The sequence below is a fragment of the Terrapene carolina genome, unplaced genomic scaffold, assembly GCF_002925995.2.
Source record: "Terrapene carolina triunguis isolate 2854851 unplaced genomic scaffold, T_m_triunguis-2.0 Scaffold231, whole genome shotgun sequence".
NCBI classification, from domain to species: domain Eukaryota; kingdom Metazoa; phylum Chordata; order Testudines; family Emydidae; genus Terrapene; species Terrapene triunguis.
This window is the reverse complement of record NW_020664582.1, coordinates 8,480,317-8,494,371: the sequence shown is the minus strand read 5'-3', so window position 1 is coordinate 8,494,371 and position 14,055 is coordinate 8,480,317. Positions and strand designations below refer to the sequence as shown.

The following is a 14,055-nucleotide window of genomic DNA, read 5'->3' as shown; positions in this document are numbered from 1 at the left end:
GAACACCGAGCATGCAGCAGGGGTGCCCAGGAAAGGGGCTGAATTTGCTTGTTTAGTAAAGACATGGTGAGACCATTGTTGAAGGTCAGCATGATGGTGGCAGAAGATTTCCTGTTTATGATTTCTAGTCTGTTGGACATTGGCAGATTTGGACTTTGAGGACTTTATCTTTGGGTTTGGGAGACTTAATTTAGTCTTTAATAATTGAGCCTAAAGACGTGTTACCAAAATGCAGAATCTGTGAAGTTCCCTGCTCAAGAACCTGAGGGAGAAACTGAGGCAGGGCACTGCAGTGCCAGAACTTGCTCTAAGGAGTTGATACGTGATGGTGGTCAGTGATACTACTAACTGAAAGAAGATACTTCAGGCCACCTGTCCTAGCTCTGAGATGGATACAACTGCCTAGGTAGAAAATGGGTAACATTCACTTCCAGTCAGTGGAGAACCTAGAGGAGATTCTGTCCAACGTACCTATGTTCTTTATCATTGGTAAGCATTTATATTACACTAGTTCTGTTCTGTGCAAACATCAGAACTAATCCCTGCCCTGGATTGCAGACTAAAATGCAAAAAGTGAAGGGGTAGCACCTGTGGATTTAGTATAAAAGTGAACCAATATGATGAATCGGCATAACTTTGTTCATTTTGACTTTTTGTTACAACCCTTGTGTGGGGAAAGTAAATAGGGTATCTGGGTCTGAGATCAACTTTGCTATGGCTAAAAAGCCAGGATTCTAGCAATAGAGAAACTTCATGTCTGCTATTGGATATGCTGCCACACCAGTATCTGGTTTTATTGTAAAAAGGTGGGGTATCAAAGATTACTTCATTATAATCTCTTTGGTTTTGAACATGTTTGCTGAGGCTTTGGAACTAGCCACTTAACACCACTGAAAAATTACTGAAGAAGTTTGTCTACTTGGTGTCACTATGGGAGAGATTTTGAATTTAGCTTGCTTTTGGTAGTATTGGCCTTCTGTCATGCTGATTTTTCTCAAAAAAAAAATTGTTAGATACTTTGCAAGAAGTTGGACCTTGTTACTAGCAATATACAAACCAAGCTGACTGTAGATACATTCAGCTAACTTCAGCTCACAAATTCATAGACTAAGGACTCCACCTGGTAGGGGCAGAAACAGCCAAATCAGGGACTGCTGCACTGAGGGGGCGGAGGTAAAATGGAGCCCAGCTGGGGCCACTCTTCTCCCTTCCCTGTGGGCTTAGGAGAAAACTGCAGAAAGGAGCCAGCCAGAGACTCTAGCAGGTAGTCGCAGAAGCGACCAAAGCACAGAGCTCTGGACGTGGAGAACTTTTTGCAGTTCTGACTGGCCTTTCTCTGCTCTGTGCTGTATGCTCCAACCCTCTCTTCTCCCTCACATTCTCTTCACCTCACCTTCACTCCACCCTGGCCCCCTCACCCTCTCTTCCCTTTTCTTACATGTAGGTGATCCCCCTCCTAACTAACAAAGCCCATTTTCAAAAAAAAAAAAAAAAGTGGAACTAACCTGCCATTTGCTGCCATCACATTGTTCACTCTGCTGTTGTATTCTATCCCTTTCCCCATCCCCCTGGGTTTTGTCTATTTAGATTGTAAGCTCTTTGGGATGGGGCCATCTACTAGTCTGTTTGTACAGCACCTAGCACAATGCACTACTATACAGAACACGATTAATAATAACAAGATGGGGTCACTGTCTGTGAAAGGACTTCAAACTACATGCAGCACTCACTTCAGTGGTGCTGGGGGTGCTGTCGCAGCCCCTACCTTGAAGTAGTATTAACAAACACCAGATACATAGTTTACATGGTTTCCATCATCAGCACCCCCTCATAAAAATTGTTCCAGCACCCCTGACTCACTTCACCTATCTCTGAAATGGGGATACTGCTGGCCTGTAAAATGGCAACACTTGGGCTTCTACTTTGTTGTATTGTACAATTTTTTTAAAAACATTGTTTTTGGTGGTAGTGCCTATAGGCCCTAATGAAGATCAGGGCCTCCTGCTAGGCACTGTATAACACAGAGTAAGAGTCCCTGCCCTAAAAAGCTTGTAACTGTGTTTTAAATAGACAAGTGGGAGGCGAAAGAAGTTGTAGACACGAAGACACACAATGCCTTGTGTCAGAATGCTTACAACCCCAAATCGTACCTAGAAAATCAAAATGGGCTGAGATGCAGATGAAAGAATTAATTGAGAGAATTTTATAACAATACCATCTTAATCTGATCACTTCCATGTTTCCTTTTGCAGCAAAGGAGGTGGATCGCTAGGTGTGATTTGAAAGACAACCACTTACACCAGGAAATGAAGAAATTCCAGATTCAAAAGAAACTACTGAGGCCATCTGGGAAGTAGGTTGTAATTACCTAAACAACCAGTTTTTATATAGTGTGAAGAATAGTTAATATAAAAATAATCTTTTGGTTTTTTTCTAACCCCTGTTCAACCAAAACTTTTCTCTGAATCATGAGTTTCTCATTGTGCATCACAAGCTAATTGGCCCCCTACCTTTCACGTTAACCTGTTTTGCTAAATGTTTTTGATATCTCTAAAACATTGTAGTTGTACTCTCTTAAATGGTCATTTAAATGAATTTTTTACTTAGATCTTTGTTCTTCATTATCTCATTTCTTATTTTCTCAAATTGACAGAATAAGTATAAGCCTCCAATGTTGCTAAAGCTTTTGTCCATTGGAGCTACTCCCATAATTAAAATTCACCACATACCTAAATTTTTGCAGGATTGGGGCTTAAATTTTTAAATCTTATTTGTAATCCAACAAGGCTACAGAATGTAGTTTGTGGTGAAGAAATATATCAATATAGTATGTGAACCCAGGAAGCACATATACAAATATTTTGAAAAGTCAGCATGTTTCTGTAAACTACAATAAATAACAAAGTGAAACTGTATTCTTGCTATTACAAAAGAAATAGCATAGCTATGCAATAGTTACCCAAAACGTTTGGTTTAACGAGAACATAGAAAGAGCACTATATTTCACAGTAAGTTTCTGACCTGTTCAATGGAGCATGCAAACTGCATGTTGTTACTAATTAGATTCTTCTTTTTTGAATGCGAAGCAGAGCATTATGAAACACTGATTGTTCAAACACTGTTTAATTAAAATCCTTAACAGAATCACAGTCTGTTCTGCTGTGTTGTGAAATGGAAATGTAATCAAAAGCACTTTTTGTATTACAACATTTGCAATCACAACAAGTGTGAGGCAGTTTTTTTTTTCTTGGCGTAGTTTTAGTATATTGTAAACTTGTTCAGCGTTTTTGTTGAGACAAAACAAAATACATTTCTCAGATGATGTTATACATAGAAAGTTTATTTATTTTAAAGGTTTAAAAACGTCATCTGGAAAGAGTACAAGTTTGGGCTGCAAGGGAATCTGACCTCTGATTAAATAAGACTACAAACTCCGCTGATGTTAATGGTCATTATATACTCTCACAGACCTTGGGTAGACTGAAGCAACTCAGCAAATGTTTGCTTGATAGTTTAGCTTGCTGGGTTTTTTATTTTTATGTAGTCTGTGGATGAATTAGCTGCAGTCTACGGCTAATGTTTTGTTTAAAACCTTTGTTTTTATTAACAAAGGCTCTTTTCTAATATATGTTAGCTTATTGAGATTGCAAATTGGAAGTGCTCCTGCTGAGTAAACTATAAGGTGTTGATTTGGGACTATTTAGCTACATTCAGAAGACACTTTATTAGCTGGAATTTGGGTTATAAGACAATGGTATCCATCATAAATAGCTATTATAGATTAGCTATCTTCACCATTAATGACCTTCAATTTGTTGGTGGTTTGTTGATGAAATGATATAAACAATATAGTTTCCCAGCAGGGATCCTCAAACACCATTTGTTGCTTAAATGGATGTGTAACAAAGGCTCATGCTTATTAAAATTGTGCATTGATTGAACTAACTTCTGTTTCATAAACATGAAATATATAACTGTCAGTCCTTCTGTGGGGAAAATAAAATGGATTCATTTGCATTGCATTTGAGATGTATTTGGTTTTGCAGAGTTATTAGGAAATAAGCAATGGAAAGGTCTTGAATTAAAATTATTTTGAGTAGCAAAAGCTTGAGAGAAAGTGGCGGCTTGCGCCCCCAGAGCTTAACAAGAGCTAAACTCAAGTCCATGAATAAATTTAAAACCTATCAAAAGATTAAGGCTGCAAGAAAATAATGATAAACATTAGATGCTGAAAGCAAGAATGACTCCCAGTCTGAGATGGGAATATCATGTTGCAATTCATTTATGAGCGACTTCAGTGCTGATGTAAGGTGCCCTGATACACCGAACACCTACTATAGGTTATGACTAGAAGTTTCAATCCTGATCTGGAGTGGCCACTGCTGTGGTGAGAAGGTGATTATACTTTTTTATGCTGAGACGGCCACCGAGAATGCTATTTGTGACTGTTTTATGTGTTGCAGGTACTTGGTTAGTAGAAACATCACTGAGACCACTGAGCTCATTTTCACATAGGCCAACAAGCAGCCATCAGATGGTAGTGACCTTTGATCTCTGCCCATAGGGTTTGTGAGGTGCCTGCAGTCGTGAAGGAGAGTTGCATGCAGGCATCTGAAGGCAGAATTAGACCTGTAGTGAAGTGGAAAGAAAAGAATAGTCTCATGTGGAGGTTCCATTTCCAATGGGGGTGAAGGTGCATAAACACCCAGTGTGCCTGTAAAAACTTGCACTGTAAATGTAAGAGTAAAAGCTGGGGTGCTCTCAGGGAGGTAACAACTGGAGTTCCACCTGATACTTCTCTCTCCTTCTGTTACTCCTCTATTTCACTTTCCCTCTGAGCTCTTGCTTTCAATCTCCTGCTCTCACTGCAGCACAAAGTCAATGGTACTTAGGCTTCTAAGTCACTTAGATTAAAGTTTGGAAAGGTACCTACGTGAACTTCAGTACTGAATTGAAATTCCACAAATAGCCAAGTTCTGCCAGCGACAAGGGTAGGCTTGGTTGGTAGTTAAAGTACAGGACTCAGTGCCAGGACGTCTGAGTTCAGTTCCTGGTTCTGCCGCAGGCTTGCCATGTGACCTGGGCCAGGTCATGGCATTAGCCTGTGCTTTTGTCTCCCCCTCTGTCAGATAGAGAGAGGATTCTTGTCAACCCAGGGTGGTAATACTAATTCATTAATATCATTAAACATCAGTGAGATCCTCAGATTGTGATATTGAAGCATAAATTGTTATTACTAATAGGTTTTTTCCCTTCTTTCTGTGCGGTACTACTCTAAAAATTGCCACAATTTCTGATTAAATGAGCCACTTTGAAATGAACTATTAATTATCGTAGTCAAGTGTAAAATCTGCACTTTTTATCCTTTTGTAGTTTTGGTATTAGAAGCAGTAGGACTAAAAATGTAACGCATTTGACACCGCACCCAATAGTCTACTCTGTGTTCTTAAATACAATATATTTAATCATTCATTCATTCATTCATTCATTCATGCCATGTAACAATTTTGTTTTAAACTTTAATATGAAAAACCAAATTCTCTCTCGCCATCAGCAAGACTAGATCCTGCCTCTGGGAAGTGCCACAGATAATTATGGATGGTTACTAAGACACAACCTTTAAAAATTGAACACAAAGATGAAACCCTACATTTGAGTGTGCTCATGTGGTGTTATATTTTTACTCTGTGACCGAAGGGGACTACTTCCATTATTTCAGACGAGCCATTTTGGCAAGTCAGGCTGCCTGCAAGCAATACGCTCTGGCTCCAGCCGTGCCATGAGATCTGCATGGGCACGAGGGTCTGCCCTCATAAGTCTCATTGCAGAATCAGGGCCTCTGAACTCAAGATACAGCAATGGAATCCCCTGATTTGTATATGAATCATTAGCCTTCAGGTGCATGGAACAAATAACTTTTGTCCTTCATAAAATAAATACAGGTTCTCTCTCTCTAACCACATAGTCATCCAAATTTTTCTGACTGCCTTCTATTATAGATTAATCCTGCGATGTATTTACCAAGAGTATGTAGTTTTTTCTGAATTAATCTTCATACGAGAAGATGACTTCCAGTTTTTGCTCATAGAGAGTTGAGATGTCAAGACATTTTCTGTGTTTCTTATTTTTTTAACATCTTTCCTAAGGAGACATACATTAATATTATTCTGAAAGCACTTTTCTGCAGGCAGTTCATTCGTAACCATAATGCACTAGTCCATGGACAAGTTAAAACAGCATCAGTCCTTCAACATTGACAATTGTGAGCTACTTCAACTGAATAAATTAGGAACAACTACTAAACGCCAACTCCCAAAAGTCACATGCTTGCATCTCATTTAGCATTTGAAATATCTATGCTGGTGCTAGGTTCACTATGTTTTAGTGGATGCTACCAAACTCTGGCTCCGAACATAGTAACTGAAATAGGTTTGGAGCAAACATTTATCCTTATATGGGGCAGGGGAAAAAATGTGAGCTTGGAAAAAGTGACACTTATAAAGTAAGCCTACAAGAGTGTTTGTTAACTGAAAGACGTGTCCCCTTGGTGCACATGCTAAGGATTCATTTCTTTTCATTGGAAATTTTAATCACTGCAAAACAGAGTGACCTAAGCCAAAGGGGTACCTTGGAAACACAAGTTCAGATCCCAGCTTAGGCGTTGCAACCCTTTGGTGATAAATTGAGTTTGATGAAGGGCCTCTTGGAAAACGTAAGTCTTCTATTTCTAGGATATCTGTCATAATATTTGAGGCCTTGTGCTCTGGGTGACCATTAATGAACCCATGGTAATTTCAAAGAGGAGGGGGTTTATTCTAAGTTTCTTCTCTCCCTGGTTGCTGCCTTCCCTCTCAAAGGCAACTGTATTTTAGAGGTGCTGTATGTATGTAAGTCCCATCTGTTAATACTGCTAAGCACAGGGCTTACGCTGTTGACTATTGGGAGTACTCAGGAGTAAGCACTGCACTCATTAGTAAATTCTGGCAGCGTTAGGCCACTAGTTTGTAAAGTGCTTTAGGAAGAAAGGCGTTGTGTTGTGTTCATATTATAGCAATTGTTGTGTAGTCAAGAAAGGACTTCGTAGTAATAATAATACCTAGTTCTTACATAGCGCTTTTCATCAGTAGATCTCAAACCATACAGGCGTCTATTTTACATATTCTATTTTATTCTTTCTTAAGCTCTCATATGTGGTCAACTGTTTATGGCGGCTAGAGGAGTTTTTTGCCCCAAGGGGCTTACAGTCAAAACCGAGAAAGATCAGACAAGAACGCCAAAAGAGATGCAGAGGTTTGCATAGGTGGGATTGGTGATGGCATTGGATTGACGTGGGTTAGTGTTTGCAAGCCTTGTGGAACAAGTGGGAGGGATTTAAATGAACAGAGGGTGGGAGCCTGGTGCGCTAACCTAGGCTGACCCAGCCATAAAGAGTAGCATGGAAGAGGACTAGGAATGGGAAAAGGAGACAAAGGGAGTGGTATGGCTGGTATCATTTACAGGAGCATAGCTGGCGAGGTAGGATGTGATAAGAAACAAGAACAGAGATGATAGGCGGGGTGGAAGTCTGCAGAGCTTTGTCAGCCAAGGGCAATCATAGGAAACTTGATTCAGCAGGGCTCCAATCCTTCATGGTGTTCAGCAGTCTGGGCTTGATCCAGCAAAGCACTTAAGCGTACGCTCAACTTGAAATCTCATTTAACTCAGTGGGACTAGTCACATGCTTAAAGTGAAGCACGTGCCTAAGTGCTTTGCTGGACCAGGCTGTAGTGCTAGACACTTTGCAGGAACAAGCCCCTGGAAATGGGTAGAGGATCGTGGAAAGGAGTTGAATAGAGTAGTGATGTGATCTGAGTGGCCTAAATGTCCCAAAAGCCATATAACAGTGCCAATAACAGTATACATCTGTAATAGAAAAAGATCTTCAAGGAAAGTGGTTGAATTTCAAATATTCTAGTTCTTTTGTCTGTTTAATTTGCAATAAATGATGGGGTATTTTCTATAAGTGCTGGTTAGAGGCTCGCAATCTCGTTGTTGTTGTAAAGTAATCAGGCACACATGCATATCAATGTTACCATTGTTGAAGAAACTACAATTCCAGTATTTAATAAATTCCTGCTACTAACGCAAAACAAATCCCACTTCAAATCTACAATGTGTGAGCCAAGCTCAATTTCTTGCCTAGCTGGCTGCTATTACAATTAAATCAATGCACTTAGTAAAAGGGGGGTGGGGGGGAGAAACTCCTTAACATATGTTAATGTTTGAGGCTTAGTCAGTTTCATCCCGTCTCGGGAAAATGAGATTAATCACAGTTAGAGAGAGCTGATTTCAGAATGAAATAGGAGCTCAGCTGCATGACTTCATTCCTTTGCTTTGAAGGCAGGGGGAGGGGTACTTCCCTCCCCCCATCCCATCCTCAAGTCGGGGCAAAGAGAAAGTGAGGAACTCCCAAGAGACACATGCTGCTGACAAACTCTGATTACCCTGATATTAGTGTGAGGCAAAAAAAAGTTTGTTTCCTCCGAGTCCTACATCATAGCAAACGCTTCCCCCTTCTGTAGCCTATCAAAATGCCTTGGTCGGAGATGTAAAACCTGAATCTTCCTCAGCAGAGCTAACAGTGGGTGCTTAAGCCTTGGCCACTAGGTATGGGTACTGAAATCAGTAATAGCCATGTTCTCTTCTCCACTCATGCTCAGAGGCTGAGATCATTGCTTCTGTAATTTTCCCAGGATCTGATGACCAGATGCTCTCTATTTAGATAGTAAATCAATGCCAAATGGGTGTGGGGAAACAAAACTACCTGCCCTGAAAACCTAACGGGAATCGTTATCTGGGCTCAAACAACAGTGTCATGGGCAACTACCAAGAAAGCTAAGGTGATGCATTAGCAATATGGTAAAATCAGTAATATCTCCATTCTTCATCTTCCCTGTTATCAGTTCATGTGTGTTTTGTCTTTTTTTCAATTTCCACTTATAAAAGAATTTTAAGCCAGCTCTGCTAGATTAGACCAAACTCCGCTCTTGGTTACACCCATGCAGCCCGTCTCACTTCAGTGAACTGGGCACAGTTATAACTGAGAGTAGAATGTGACTCCATAGGTGCAAAAAGGAACATTTTAAAGCGAGAATAAGCTTCAGATGCAGGGGTACGGTAAGTGAACTAGTATTTCGCCACAAGGTGGTGCAGTGATCAAGTTAAGAGGATGTGGTGATAACCTCAAGAAGAAAAATGGATTTGTAGCCTTTAAAGACAGTAAAAGTGCTGGTTTGGGAAACAATTGTTCTGTTCCTGGCTATTAGCTCAGATAGGCGACTTAGATTAACATATAGACAAACCCTCACCCAATGAAATGTCACTCTTTGATTTATTGTAGCTGTATTGTACAGTAATTTGATGTAGCAGTGTAGAGGCTAGTCTTAGGCCGTTCATTTCCATTGAAAGCAATAGAATGAGATTGCCAAAGACAGCTAAAGATTTTGTTTTCTTTTTTTTCCTGTCCTTAAAAACAAAAAATAAGGAAGCTACCTGCCCTCTATCCCTCCTCACACCATTTCAGCACTGTCCAGCAGGGAGCTAAGCGGAGTGTTTGGTATAGTCTACTTGGCAAGGGCTAACCACTCAAATACACCCCCAGGGTACTATGTGAGCTTGTGTTCCATATTGCCGCAGCTTCACAGCTATTGTTATTTGAACTAGGTTGATCAAAACTAGCTTGGGTATGAGTCCAAGTGCTGCAGTCATGCAATGATTGAAGAGCAGATGGAGCTGTAGGGTATGATTCAGCAGAGCAGTTAAGCACATGCTTAACCTGTGGGCAATGAGTAGACCGGGGCAGGCAAACTTTTTGGCCTGAGGGCCGCATCAGGTTTCAGAAATTGTATGGAGGGCCAGTTAGGGGAGGCTGTGCCTTCCCAAACGGCCAGGCATGGCCTGGCCCCCACCCCCTATCCACTCCTCACCCCCCGCTTCTTGCCCCCTGATGCCCCCCCTCCCCCCAGACTCCTGCACCATCCAAACCCCCTGTTTCCTGACGGCCCCCCGGGACCCCTGCCCCATCCACACACACCCCTGCTCCCTGTCCCCTGACCCCCTGGAACTCCCACCCCGACTGCCCCCTGCCACCCCATCCAACCCCTCCTCTCATTCTTGACAGCCCCTCTGGGACCCCTGCCCCTGACTGCCCCCCACCACCCCATCCAACCCCCCTCCTTCCTGGCTACCCCCCCCCTGGACCTCTGCCCCCATTCAACCTCCCTGTTCCCTGCCCTCTGACCGCCCACCAAACTCCCCTGCCCTCTATCCAACCCCCCGCTCCCTGCCCCCTTACCGTGTTGCCTGGATCACCGGTGGCTGATGGCGCTACAGCCGCGCCGCCCGGTTGGAGCCAGCCACGCCACCGCGCAGCACAGAGCACTGGGTCAGGCCAGGCTCTGCAGCTGCGCTGCCCCAGAGCTCACAGGCCCGCAGCCCAGAGCATTGCTCTAGCAGCGCAGTGAGCTGAGGCTGCGGGGGAGGGGGAACAGCAAGGGAGGGGCCAAGGGCGAGGCTCCCGGGCCAGGAGATCAGAGGCCGGGCAGGAGGGTCCCACGGGCTGTAGTTTGCCCACCTCTGGAGTAGACTCACTCTATAGACTTCCACTGAATCTGTCCCACTCCTCTGAGGCAGCTTTATTATGGGACTGAACCAAAACCTTAGCTCCAAACACAACAATTCATCTCTAAATTCAAGTGCAACTTTAAGGATCTGGGCAGAACTTTGGGCTTGCAAAATTTAGAGACCCTATTTGAAAATGAGACCCTAAGTGTCTCCTTTGTCTTCCCCAAAATTAAACGACTGGAGACGGGGACAGAGAAATCATGGAGCAGAGCTTCAAATGTTCACAAAATAAATCTGACCAATCATTGTGTTTGATTCTGTTGATCTCCAAATAAGTTTTCCTTAGACTTAAGTACATAGAAACCTAACATGGGGAGCTTTGTCCCTAGGTCTTCCCCATCTTGGTTGCTTCTAGTAACTGATTTGTTTCTTCAGAAGGCCATTGCTCACATGGGACTAAGCTCTTATGGGCAGGGACTGGTTGTTCTTATGGGTTTGTACAGCATCTAGTAAAATGAGGTTGTGATTCTGATTGTGGCCTCTGGATGCTACCACGCTAGAAAAAATGAACAATAATAGCAGTAGGTTAAAATGGAATTGCCTGACAGCTTGCTCTGGTATTACCTCGCAAATAGCATTTCTGTCCTAGGGCTTATGGGGTGAAAAGGGGGGGGGGGTTACATTTAGATCAGTGTTCCATCAAGGAACCAACCACTCACCCATGTCAAATTATTACCTTTAGCCTTAGGTACCAAACTTGGCTCTTTTGAAAAGCCTGCTGATGATTTTACAAAAGAAATAGGAGGAAACTGCACCACGTTACATGCACTTTGAACTTGAATTAATGCTCCCCACTCCCAGACATCCTCCTTATCCAGTCTGTGCACCTCCGAGGAAGTGTCTGTAATGGGGGAAGATGCTCAGCTTGTGTGGGAAAGAGATACTAAGCTGTTTGGTAATCCAGGAACGGGTGGCTACATCCAGGGAAAAAGTATCTCAAAGCTACCGCTTTTGAGCTTCAAAGAGATCTTTGGAGATGACAGCAGTACCGTGTCAAACAGCAGCATATTGGCAACCCTGAATTGTCTGCAGCTGGAGAAAAACTAGGATTCAGAGTAAGGAGAAGATCGAGGTAACAGCAATGACATTAGAACGGTTTAAAGGAACTGATACCTTCTTGGCTATGATTAGACTAAGGGCAGCATGGTCTAAAGGAGAGTATAGAAATGGGAGTCCTGATCCCATCTCTGCCACAGACTGTGTGGCCTTGGGCAAGTTACTTCCATTGTTTGGTATGTCAGTTTCCCAAGCAGCCATGTATGCACTAGTTAATTCTTCTGAGGGATGGCTTTGCAAGAAAAATGAAAACAGAGAGGAAGGCCGTTTTGATTTCAGTGGGACACTCAGACCAGGCATAAGGAGGCATTGCAGGTCACAGGACCGCACCGTGAGGTATGAAAGAAGGTCGTAAGGAATTGGAGGGAAGGAAAAGAGATGCCGGGAGCTGTTAGAAGGGAGATATGTATGGACAATGTGGAGGTAGGGGGCAGTGAGAGAAGAAATGTAGGCAGTGGTGGAGATGTACTGTCCTGGGGAAATCCCTTCCAGATTCCCGAACGCCCAAAGAAGAGACTGCCTCAAGGGGACTGTGACCCAGGAACCTCTTGGTGACAACTGACAAGGACAACTGACATAGTGTTTTACTGGGATCCCCGGGGTCAGATATATGCATTCACTAAAGCATGGCATGTGAGGTCTCTGCTGCAAGCTAGCAGCTCACTGGTCATCATCACTGCAAAATGGAAGTATGGATAATATTTGAGGAGTTTTGTGTCCCTATATCGAAAATTATGTTCTTAAGGCAGGTAACCGAGAGGTGATGTGTCTTGGACCGGTTTCTTTCCAGCAGGAGGTAATGGATGCTTAGCTCTCTTTCTGGTCTCGTGTGTATTGGGCATTGTATGTCTCACAATGGATGGAGGGCTGTTTGCATACTGAGTCAAAGGCGAATAAAGACCTTGTGAAATCTTCAAGAGAGGAAGTTTAGAGGATGAAACAAACAGCAGGAGAGGATCCTGTTTACAAGTATAGACAATGAGTTCTTGGGTATTTCTGGGGGTGCAGAGCCAGGGTGTACCTCTTTCTCCGAGGAGGCAAGCTGGGAATGTGATTTATCTCCTGGACTGAAGATCACAGCCAAGCCTGGCCGTAAAATGCTGGGAGGACTTTCGGTGAACCTTCCTCTATAAGACATGTAGGTATCTAGTTAAGTCAGGCTAGGTTCTAGAATGCATGTTATGATTTTGTTACCCTTGGTTTCCAATACCGCTGCTTGCTATCACTTGAATCACTGTACTTTGTTAAACGCTTGTTTTCGTTTAAAACAAATCTAAGTGCTGTGTGCGAAGCAGGGCAGTGCTCTGAGGTGTAAGAGGTGAACTGAGCCGTCCGGCTTCTTTGGGAGCAGTGAATCTGTGAACACTGCAAGCATCCGGTGGAACAGGGGCTGGACACTCGAGGGCTAAGGTGTGACCTGTCGAGTGACGGGTCTGGGTAGGCCTAGAGGAGAGGGCTTGTGTTGCCCATGCAGTGGGGAGCTGACCCCCAGCAGGCAGAGACGAGGGTTCTTTGTGCTCAGCGTAGGTGGGAGCCAGGTGCCTCACAACTCTGGGCACCCCCAGAAGTGTCATAAGAATCCATTCCAGGTTTTACATTGAGCCCAGTGCATGCTGGGTCAGACTCAGGACTCAGTGCAGTGAGGATCCTCATGGTGTAGAGCAGCAGCCCCCAAACTTTTGAGGGTCGTGCGCCCCCCCCTTGCCCCTGTCCGCACCCCCCAAAGCCAGGCTGAGGCTGGAGCTGAGGCTGGGAGCAGGGCTGGGGAAGGAGCCATGGCCAGCGGCTGGGGGCGGGGGCAGGAGGGGAGCCACAGCCGGGCTGCAGTGGGGGCCAGCAGGAGGGGAGCCACAGCCGGGCTGCAGTGGGGGCCAGCAGCAGGGCCCCCAGCCACGTGTGGAGCTTCACTAGGGCTGGGGCCAGGTGCAGGGCTGGGAACTGGTGCTGCAGCTGGGGGTGGGCAGGGTTGGGTGGCCTGAGCCCGCCCCCTCCTCCCCTCTAATGTTCCTCCATGACCCTCTAGGGTTTGGGGACCTCTGGTGTAGAGCCTGGAGCAGGCGGATAGATGCAGTGCATGATTAGCCAAGCCCATAATATCCTTCACTGTTGGGTCTCATTTCCTGTCAAGAACTCTCAGTAACCCAGGACATAACAATTGTGTGTCATCTCTCTCTTTGTCACTTTCTCTAGTGCCTTATGCCGCCCTTGAAGGTTACGCCTGGAATGTCTATCAAATTATAAACACTAGTTCTTTTTAGGCAATAGTTCAACCCTGAGGGCCAGACTGTGCCATCCATACTGGCAATGTGTATTAACTTAGTTCTGAATCAGCCCAGA

General features: G+C 43.9%; 1 long non-coding RNA gene across 2 annotated transcripts in view; it reads left to right on the top strand.

Annotated features, from left to right (window-relative positions):
• Window positions 1-2,258: 2,258 nt before the first annotated feature.
• LOC113407600 overlaps window positions 2,259-14,055 on the top strand; it is a 65,173-nt gene continuing 53,376 nt past the window's right edge. For both annotated transcript variants that reach the window (XR_003370028.1, XR_003370029.1), the window contains exon 1: window positions 2,259-2,353. This is a non-coding gene — a long non-coding RNA (uncharacterized LOC113407600). The remainder of the gene's footprint in view (window positions 2,354-14,055) is intronic.